This window comes from Lynx rufus, unplaced genomic scaffold, assembly GCF_022079265.1.
Source record: "Lynx rufus isolate CCGP_SWC_20201006 ecotype Redwood Valley unplaced genomic scaffold, mLynRuf1.p SCAF_4, whole genome shotgun sequence".
NCBI lineage: Eukaryota > Metazoa > Chordata > Mammalia > Carnivora > Felidae > Lynx > Lynx rufus.
The window spans coordinates 114,441,470-114,453,026 of NW_025814856.1; positions in this window are offsets into that span (position 1 = coordinate 114,441,470).

An 11,557-nucleotide genomic window follows, 5' to 3' on the forward strand; every position below is an offset into this window, starting at 1 on the left:
GCTTAAGAGACTAAAACTTATGACTTGTACACTTCAATAATTCTTAGTGTCTTTCTTTTTCCTCTATTTTTTATAATAAATCTATGCACGTCAACATAGAAAGACATTGTATTTAGAGTTTCAAAAGTGCAGACATCAGATAACAATGTCATTTGATACCAAAATAGATTGTTTTAAATGTTTAATGTCATTCTTTTTTTTTCTTTCAACACTTGGCCCTGCTACCAATAAGACACAAATTGATTGAAAACAACTTATTGGACTTTGTGAGGATAAATATTATTTTCAAATCACAAAGATGAATATATCTATAGTCAAATCTCCACTTTCAATCCCTTTAATCTGCATATAGTAAAAATTGTGTTAAAAGATTTAATAAGATGAAAACGCTAAAGTGTGACTTTGATAGTCTACTTTAGCTGGAAACCTACTGTAGCCTCCACGTCGTGCAGATTCTCAGATATAAGAGGGAAGACAGAGAGCATTGATGTCTGAAAATTTATAGTCACCAAAATGATTAGGTTACAACATTCATTTCTAAGCACATGAAGTATTTACAGATCACTTGAAAAATCACTCTAGTTTCCGGGATGTTACCTGTTGACCTTTGAAAGGGGAAGCAAGTGAATTTTGCCATCAGTATCCTTCTTTCATTTTGAAGTTTAATATAGTGTCATTGGTTCTCCAATATCCATGCTGCCAATTTCTCACTGATGTCTTATATCTTGAGTTTCTTTTCCCCCGTTAGAAACGTATAGTGATAAAATAGGTGAAGTAACTTTGAGCACAGAAAGCCCATGTAATTACATAGTGTTCCCAGCACAATTCACAATGTTCTGACACTGGATATCAGTGCAGTGGTAAGTAAGAGCAAAAGAACTTGTCAGAAAAGTTTAGCTATGAATGCGGCCTCAGGTGAAGTGCAGGAGGATTTGAAGCAAAGGTGGATGTGAACACTTGGAAAGCAGAATGTATGTGTGGAAAATAAGTTGACTTTTGATCATTTCTAGGAGGTCAATCTGTGAGGCTCATTTTTCTTTTAAGAAAACAGGATGTCTTGTACATAAAGTGAAATGCTCCTCTTCTGAGAAGAAACATTCCCAGAAAGCGTTGTTTCCAACCATATAACGGGACCTGGACTGTATGTAATCCTGTTAGGATCACATAAATAATCTCTTTCTAAAAACTGCTTACACTTCTGCATTTGGACAAGACTTGACTAGCTACACTAGTTGGACTCACACAAATACAGCCTCCAATGTCCCTATTGAAAACTGAGGGCCACCTGTTAGTATCTTCCCTTCATAACTCTTGCTCTCCAGGGTCCTAATTGCCTGCTGAATTTCCCAAGTACTCGTCTTTGTCCTTTTTTAAAAGTTTTATCTCTCACTGTGCATAAAAGGAGTCGGAACAAATACTTTTATATAAGTCCGGGTGTTATAACCCTGCCTGACCTTTTTTTTTTTCCTCTGGTTTGTTTCTTGATTTTGAATCTCTTGCTTTGAGTTAGGCTGTGGTCCTCCTTGCATAGCTATTAGAGCACACTCTGAACTTCTGGCAATCATGCTGAGTGGCTCTGGCTAGTTATGTGGGAACTTGACAGAACAAAGAATCCTTCCTTGTCTCGCCTATTCCTTAGCCTCAGAGGCAGCTTACGTCACAAATATAGCCAAACATCACTACTGACCCTAATCTCTAGGATTCTAAGCATAAAGAGAACTGTAATTGTTGCGTATCAGTTGCTACCCTATGTACTTGAGATACAGATACTTCTTTTCTCCAACAAGACAACCAGGCAGTCATCTTCACAGGTATGGAAACTGAGGCTAAGGATGTTAAGGAACTTGCCCAAAGTCTTCCTGCCTCATAAACAGTGAAATCGCTATTTAACTCCCTTTCCAACACCAAATCCTAACCCTCCCTCCATCGCACGGCATCCAGTGTCACCCAAGCCCCCTGGCTCGCTCTTCTTGATGTATAAAATCTGCAAACCATTGCCGTTGTGAAAAGTTAACGTTCTAAAAGCAACATACGAAAAGCCACATGTATAGTATGTACTGCAGGCTGCTAAGTTACTTTAATTAATGCCTAAAATATGTAAAAAGGCTGAGCACTAATATACCAACATATTAGCGGTGATTATCTTTTGGCAGATTACTGGTAATGTTTATTTGTTTCTTATACATTTTTTTATCTTACAAATTTTCTATAATAAATATGATACTTTTTAATTTAAATTTCTTTAAAATGCAAGCAATGTCACTATTTAAATGCAAATGGTATAATAGAATGGGTTTTCCACAGTGACTTAAGCGTTTGTCATGTTGTCACGTTCAATTGACAGTTATCATTGGGCTTAGCATGTCAGTGAATATTTTAATGTCCAAGGGAGGGCTTTTATATGCAAAACGAACCACTTAGAGCTGTCTAAATATGCAATTTGTAACTGTAGTTAATTAAAAGACTGAATTTTGCTTAAACCTCTGAATTCAACTTAGAATTTTTGCTAGGTGATTTATGAATTAAATAACTTTATCAAAAATAAGCACACTTTGGGGTGCCTGGGTGGCTAAGTCGGTTAAGCATCCAACTTCCGCTGAGGTCATGATCTCACAGTCCACGAGTTGGAGCCCCGCGTTGGGTTCCGTGCTGAGAGCTCAGAGCCTGGAACCTGCTTTGGATTCTGTGTCTCTGTCTCTCTCTGCTCCTCCCCCGCTCATGCTCTGTCTCTCTCTCTCAAAACTAAATAAACATTAAAAAAAATAAAGCACAGTTTTACTTATTTTTTATTCATATATTTTGATTCTATATATTAATTAACCTAATATATTAAATGGTCTCATGTCATTATTAAAACCATGCAAGAAAACTTATTTCACTGAATTTCCTTAAACATTTTAACTTACATATGCAAATTTAATTTTTTTTTTTCTCAAATACATCACATTCCTAATAAGGCCAGCGTACAAACTAAAGCAATCTTCACAAGTTCTTAAGTAGCTTTTAAAAATATAACACATTGGGGGCGCCTGGGTGGCTCAGTCTGTTAAGCGTCTGACTTTGGCTCAAGTCATGGTCTGAGGTTTTTGAATTGGAGCCCCCCTCCACCCCTCGAGCTCTGTGCTGACAGCTCAGAGCCTGGAGCCTGCTTCAGATTGTGTCTCCGGCTCTCCCTGCCCCTCCCCCACTTGTGCTCTGTCTCTCTATCAAAAATAAATAAAAAATGTAAAAAATAAAAATAAAAATATAACAAATTGAACTTACAACTTTAATAAGCATTCAAACACTGTTTATAAGCTTAATTAATTACATTCTCTCATGCATGTCAAATTTAAGTCACAAGTACCAATCAGACATTCCTAATTAAAAGAACAAGGCAAATAATTAGATCCTCAAACATGTCAGACATTTTCTAACATGGCATCTCTTGGACATTTCAAAACTACGTATAAGAAGCATACATTATTATTTTCACTTAAAGTATATTCCACATAAACTGACTACTGCAGCATTAACACTTTCTATAGACTTATTTTATCATCTCTATACTTACTGTTACGATTTGCTGGGTTTGCAAAGTCATTTATTCAGCTACAGAGTGAAAATTACTATCTCCAACAAGACTAGATTCCTTGGGTAAAGATTCAGAACTACTATACAACTACAGATCTGGGTAATTAGTCTGAATTTGGGGACTAAAATGTGGATCAGATTAGTGCTTCTTTGACCAATCCAATGCTGTTTGCCACATCAACAGGGGAACCAAAAAGAAAATACTTTTTAACTGCCATGTAGTTTTATCTGCCCCCGCCCCTTCTAAAATATATTCTCTGGATATATTTCAAATTTCATGTACATTTTTTCAACTGGTACATTCTGTCCCACCCACATGGAACACAGCCAACTGCCTTCAATTAGCGTTAATTGAATTCCATACCCCTTCATAGTTATTTTGGCCTTTTTACATGTTACTCATTATCTTTCTCTTTGACCACTATTTGATAGTCATTCTATTAACAGCATAAACAGATTACTTACAGATTATGTAGATGTATGCAACATGTTTATAAGTTGCCTTAGGTCTGCACTCCAGCACAGGAAAGTACCAGTTCCATGTTAATTTATCAAAATTATATTTAGCTCACAGTGTAGAAGCATCTAGCTCACCTAGCCACACCAACCCCTAAGGCCAGCCATAGACCATCCAAATTAATCATCCAATAGCAATTTTTCCCACATAAGCATGAAGTATTAGTACCCATAATAAATATAGGGTTTTGTAAACCCACTGCAGCTCACCTAATTAACCTCATCTTTATCACTGTTTTCAGAAAGTCTAAGCTGTCTAAGTTAGCCGCATAATAGAAATTATAATCATCTGCCAAATTAGCATAACAATGTTTATCATTGCCTTTATGATAATTGAGGTCGTTTCCAATTTTTAATATTATAAATAAAATCGTAGTGAACATGTATGTGGTCATGAATATAGTTTTATTCTGTTGGATTATTTCCTTAGAAAAAATTCCTAATAGTAATATTACTCAGTGAGCAGACAGACATGGTTTGGGATATTGATAAGAATTGCCTTTAGTGCTTTCCAAAAAGCTTGTTTGATCTTAATTGTGTCTGTATTTTATTTATTTATTTTGTTTGGATGTTCTTTAATTTGAGCAGATTCATTGATATTAAATGATGCTAAAATTTAGCTTTGAGTACTGGGGACAGTAGTTTTTTTTAATAATATTTATTTGTTATTTGCATTTTCATTTATGTGGTTTATCTGCTTATAGTCTTTGTTTATTTGCTACTAGGGCCTACCATTTGCCTTTTCAATTCATGCTAATTCTTTATATATTATTATATTAACTTATTTGTACTCATATTTGATACAATCTGTTTTTCTAGTAATGTAAGTTATATTTTATACTTTATTTTAATTTCTATGGTCATGAATCTAATTATCTTTAAATATGATTATCTAGCTCTCTTTTAAGAAATAAAATCTGTTTAGGGCTGCCTGGGTGGCTTAGTTAGTTGAGCATCTAACTTGATCTCAGGTCATGATCTCACAGCTCCTGAGTTGAGCCCTGTTTTGGGGTCTGTGCTGACAACTTGAAGCCTGGAGCCTGCTTCAGATTCTCTCTCTGTCTCTCTCTCTCTCTGCCCCTCCCCTGCTTGCATTCTGTCTCTCTGTCTCTCAAAAATAAATAAACATTAAAAAACTTTTTTAAATAAGAATATTCTTTGGGTAACATCACAGAACAAATGTCCAACAGAATAGTCTTTGAAATTCTGTACCAATGTCGTAGAGCATTCATTTATCTAGTTTGTTTATTAATGAAAACATATTTAAGACAGATATTCACATAAAAATATTGCAAAGGCCTCTAATGGAGAAAAAAGTTAAAGTAGCTATAAGTTATGCTGTTTTATGCTTATTGTTATGAGGTATTTTTTACATGTTTTCCCTCACAATCTATTTTGACAATCATTATTGCTATATGACTCACAGATATTTACTTGAAAACCTCACACTAATCCATACAGAAATACTATGATCAGATCAATCAGATTATGGATAATAGAAATTGGGTATTTGCTTCTAAAAGTGTTAAATGTAATGTTCCTTCATAGAAATCTTAAAATGAAAAAGAACAATAATTAATAAATGTTTAGATTTTTCTTTCAAAAATCATTAAAAATTAAATTTATAGCACTTTTGTAAAGTCAACACTTTTGAAGTAGAACATTTATTTCTTTTCTTCAATGAATGTCAGCTAAATTATTAAATCCTTTTCTGTCTGAAATAAATCATCTCTCCATCCAAAATATCTTGATTATTGGGCTTCAAGTTTCTGCTATTAATTTTGAAAGATGGGAAAATTACCACTCTTACCTAAACAACAACAAAAATGGTAGAAAATTCTCAAAGTCGTAACTTTTCTAAAGCTGAGATCTCCAGACAACCACTTAGTCTGAACTCAAAGGAAGACAAGAAAACCCAAGAAGAAACTCAATATAATCATTGACTTATCTGGAGCAAAGCACAGATGAAAATAGGTGATTTCCATATTTGTGGGTAAGAAGAATTTATATACCGTTTTTAACAAAATGTTCAAGTCTGAGTGTCGATTAGCATGATACTATAAAACCCATGGAAATGGCAGATATAGGGTAATCCACACCCATTCATGGGCTCTTCTTCAGAACTTTGTGTGATGCTCGTGAGAAAGATTGGAGACATGGCAGGAAGCCAGTGAAAGCCTCACTCATGATGCAGGTGTAGAGCAAGGAAGTTGTCAGCAATGTACGAAGTTCAGGAAGCACTGCTAAGATCTTCTCTCCTATGGATAGACCAGAAAACCCCAAGGCATAAAAATAATAAATCAAAACAAAAACAGACACTTGGAAACTTCATTTTCAAACTTCCAAAAACCAAAGGTAAAGGAAAGCCTTGAAGGCAGCCAGGAAGAAGACACATTGCATACTGTCTTAGTCAGTTGGAGCTACTCTAACAGAATACTGTAGACGAAGTAGCTCAAAGGACATTTATTTCTCAAAGTTCTGGAGACATATCTGGTGTCTGGTGACATCGTGCTTCCTAGTTTCCAGGTAACTGTCTTCTCATTGTGTCCCCATGTGGCAGAGAGCACAAAGAGCAAGGGTAAGCTCCTGTGTCTCTTCTTATAAGGGCACTAATCCCACTCATGAGGCCTCCTCACTCATGACTTAAGTATCTCTCAAAGGCCCCCATGTCCTAATACCATTATGTTGGGGGTTAAGATTTCAAAATATACATTTTAGGAGGACACAAACATTCACTCTACAACACAAAGGAAAAAAGATAATTATAGCAGATGTGTCATCATCATCTTTGGCTTCAATGCAAGCCAAGGAACAGTGGAGCAACGTCTTTAAAGTATTGAAAGAGAAAAAAACCTGTCAACCTACTTTCCATACCCAGAAAAAAAAAAATCTTCCAAGAATGAAAAATAAATGAATATTTTTTTTAGAGTATTCAATGCTAGCAGATGTACATTACAAAAAATATTAAGGAAATTTCTTCAGAAAGAAAGAATATGAAGTCAGACAGTAATGGAGATCTACATTAAGAAATAAAAATCTTTTGAAAAAAAAGAAAGAAAAAATCTTTTGAAATGATTAAAAGGAAAGTAAACGTGAAAGTCATATTTTTCTTCCTTTTGATTACCCTAAAAGATTATTGTAAAACAATAATGGTAGCAGCGATGTATTTAAAGTTCATAGCATATATCGAAGTAAAATCTCTGGAAAATTTCACACAAGATAGAAAAAGGACATGAGAGCTTATTGCTGCAAAGTTCTCATACCACACACAAAGCTTTTCGAAGGTAGACTGTGATTAATCTAAAATGCATACTATAAGGGGTGCCTGCGTGGCTCAGTAGGTTCAGCGTCTGATTTAGGATCAGGTGATGATCACACGGTTCGTGGGTTCAAGCCCCATGAGGAGCTCTGTGCTGACAGCTCAGAACCTGGAGCCTGCTTCCGATTCTGTGTCTCCTTCTCTGTCTGCCCCTCCCCCACTCACGCTCTGTCTCTGTCTCGCAAAGGTGAATAAATTTTTTAAAAAATATTTTTTTTAATGTATACTATAAACTCTGTGGAAAAAATACAAAACTAATCTAAGGGGCTATAAATAATAAGCCAATAGTGGAAATAAAAGTGGAATGTAAAATATATTCTACTAATCTAAACACAAGCAAACAAGAGAGATAAAGAGAAAAAAAAAAAGGAACCAAAAAATGCATAGGGCAAATAGAGAACAATTAGCAAGATGGCAGATTTTTAGCTTAACCATACCAATATGTTCCATGTCAATGATCTAAATACCCTAGAGGGCAGAGATTTTTAGATTAGATAAAAATGCAAGACCCTACTCTACTTTCTGTAAGAAACTCATTTTGAAGGGGCATCTGGGTGGCTCAGTTGGTTAAGCATCTGACTTCCGCTCAGGTCATGATCTCACAGTTCATGAGTTTCATGAGTCTGAGCTCTGTCAGGATCTGTGCTGTGACAACAGCCAGCTTCGGATACTCTGTCCCCTTCTGCCCCTCCCCTGTGCTCCCTCTCTCAAAAATAAATTCATTTTAGATATAAAGACATCGAGGGGCACCTGGGTGGCTCAGTCAGTTAAGCGACCAACTTCAGCTCAGGTCATGATCTTGTGATTCTGAGTTGGAGCCCCACATCGGGCTGTGTGCTGACAGCTCAGAGCCTGGCACCTGCTTCGGATTCTGTGTCTTCCTCTCTCTATGCCCCTCCCCTGCTCATGCTTTGTCTCTCTCTGTCTCTCAACAATAAATAAACGTAAAAAAATTTTTTTTAATAATAAAAAATAAAGACATCTAAAGATATACCATCGAAACACTAATCAAAATGTTCTGACTTTTTTCTTAATTTTTTTTTTAGGTTTTTATTTCACTTTTGAGAGAGAGAGGCAGAGTGCAAGTGGGGCAGGGGCAGAGAGAGAGAGACACAGAATCCAAAGCAGGCTCCAGGCTCTGAGCTGTCGGCACAGAGCCTGATGCGGGGCTCGAACTCACCCACTGTGAGATCATGACCTGAGCCAAAGTCGGACGCTTAACTGACAGAGCCACCCAGTCGCCCCAAAGTGTTCTGACTTTCTAAAACCAATTTCCACACCCTGGTTATAAACATTATCTAATACTGATTGATCCTTTCAGGAATGTAACCTGATTTATGTATGTATACTAAACAAGAAATAAAATTTTTCTCTAAACCTGTGACTTTCTTTCCAAATTCGTTATTGAAAGAATCTCTTAACTTTTGTCTTCATGACAGAAGCTAGTACTTCAAAAAAAGATTCAAGGCTAATACCACAGCAGGACCCAATGAAAATTGGGTCCTTATTTAGCTCTGGACTCAATTTGCTGAGGTGTCACTTTTTTTCATCAAAATAGGAATAAATGACTTTTCTTGTACTAATGTGAATTCAAGTACCTATTAAACAACACCTCCATAAACCAGAATATATAGACATTTATTATTAAGTTTCTATGTGCTTCTTCCACTTATGTAATTTTGCTTCCAGATTACACTGGTGTGTGTTCTTATAATATTTCTGCCTCTTATTCTTTCTTGTGGGATAGAAATTTCCTAATGGATGACCTACTTGTCATTCCACAAGCTTGTTTCTGTTTTATTTTAATAGTTTATATTCCACCTATTCAGTGATCAATAACAGAAACTCAATTTTAAAACACCCTGATTCTGGGGCGCCTGGGTGGCTCAGTCGGTTGAGCGTCTGACTTCGGCTCAGGTCATGATCTCGCGGTCCGTGAGTTCAAGCCCCGCGACGGACTCTGTGCTGACTGCTCAGAGCCTGGAGCCTGTTTCGGATTCTGTGTCTCCCTCTCTCTCTGACCCTCCCCCGTTCATGCTCTGTCTCTCTCTGTCTCAAAAATAAATAAACATTAAAAAATAAAAAAAAATAAAACACCCTGATTCTATAACGTCGAGTATTGCCTATAAAATAGATTCATCTGATGGTCCTAACATACAGAAACCAAGCTGTCTCTCCATTTGGAAAATCTGTAGCCACAAGAAATGGCAATTTATTTTTAATTATCTTTGCCCTAAAAACTCTATATGAGAATGTCTCAAATTTAGATTTGAAACTTCATAAGACTTTAGGTTAAGTAATTTAATGCAACAAGGAAGAGTTCGGTACCTCCTATTTCTGTTTACTAACTTACATTGTAACAAACAGAAATCTTTATCTTGGAGCAACTGGGTGGCTCAATTGGTTAAACATCCAACTCTTGGTATCAGCTCAGATAGTATCTTGTTGTGATGATCGTGGTCACGATCTCACGGTCATGAGATTGAGCCTCACAACGGGCTCTGCACTAATGGCGAAGAGCCTACTTGCGATTCTCTGTCTCCCTTTGTCTTCCTCTCTCTCTGCCTCTCCCCTGCTTGTACTAGCTCTCTCTCTCTCAAAATAAATGAACTTTAAAATTTTTAAAAAAGAAAATAAAGCCCCTGACGATGAGAGTCATAGGTTTAGGGGAAAATATTACAAGTCTAGTTAATTCCCTTATTTAATTGTTTTTTCTTAAAATGTTTGAATATTGAAAACGTTAAAAAATAAAAGAAAGAAAGACACAAATATAAACCAGCTGATTTCTGTCTCTTTATAATCTCAAAATATCACTTGAGATCTGTTTTGGCGTTATAAAATCAAGAAGTGAAAGGAAATGAGATGGAATGAGAACAGTTTAGGCATTATAAAAATCATTTAAAGTGTCATGATCAAGTTATGTAGAGAATTATTGGCTTGAGAGGAGGGCATCTACCTCAAATACTGTGGAAGTAGGGAGGTCTCAGGGGAGATTATTTGGATGAGGTATCAGTTTTGAACTGTGTCTTGCAGAATGGAGTTGGTTAAGTAAAGGCAGACTTGGGAGAAAGGAGGATGCTGGAGGGAACAATGTGCACAAAAGCAACAAAGGCCTGGAATAGCAAAATATATAAATGTCAAAAGTTCAGAATGTTAGTGTTGAGAAAGTGACAGAGAAATGGACCGAAGCTAGATCATGATGAAATTTTCAAGTAGTGCTAAAGGACTTTGATTCCCTCCCCCCCCCCCCCCCAGAAAACAATGTGGAGCTTTTGTAGAAACTTAAGTAGAGTGGGGCACCCGGCTCAGTTGATTAAGCGTCCGACTTCGGCTCAGGTCATGATCTTGCAGTTGGTGAGTTCGAGCCCCGCATGGGGCTCTGTGCTGACAGCTCAGAGCCTGGAACCTGCTTCGGATTCCGTGTCTCCCCTCTCTCTGTTCTTCCCACTCATGCTCTGTCTCTCTCTCTCTCTCTCTCCTTTAAAAATAAATAAATATTTTAAAAATTTTTAATAAAAATAAACAAAAAGAAATTTAAGTAGAGCTAAGACATAATAATTTTGCACTGTTTAAAAGGTAGCCCCTGGAGTCAAAATGGAATATACACTGGCAAGAAACAAGAGGGCTAGACCAATATAGAAGAGATTGCAGTAAAACAGGCAGGAAATTACACAGTCCTGTAGAAAAGCAGTATCAGTAGGGTGGAGAAAAGAGGTCAGGCTCAATATGCTTAGAGGATAGAATTTGCAAGGTTTGGTGGCTGACTGTAAGTGAAGCATGAAGGAAAGGGAAGAATTTCTAAGTAATTCTCAATTTTCTGAATAGTTGCCCAAAACAAATTGGGTGGGTGAACATATTTAGGACACACTGAAATTTTTGATGCAATTTTGAGATTACTGCACATATCAGCATCTATTTTTTTCTCTTTGTTTTATTTATTTAAAAATTTTTTTTTAATGTTTAATTGTTTTTGAGAGAGACAGAGGCAGAACACGAGCAGGAGAGGGGCAGAGAGAAAGGGAGACACAGAATCGGAAGCAGGCTCCGGGCTCTGAGCTGTCAGCACAGAGTCCATCGCAGGTCTCGAGCTCACAAACAGCAAGATCATGACCTGAGACGAAGTCGGACACTTAACAGACTGAGCCACCC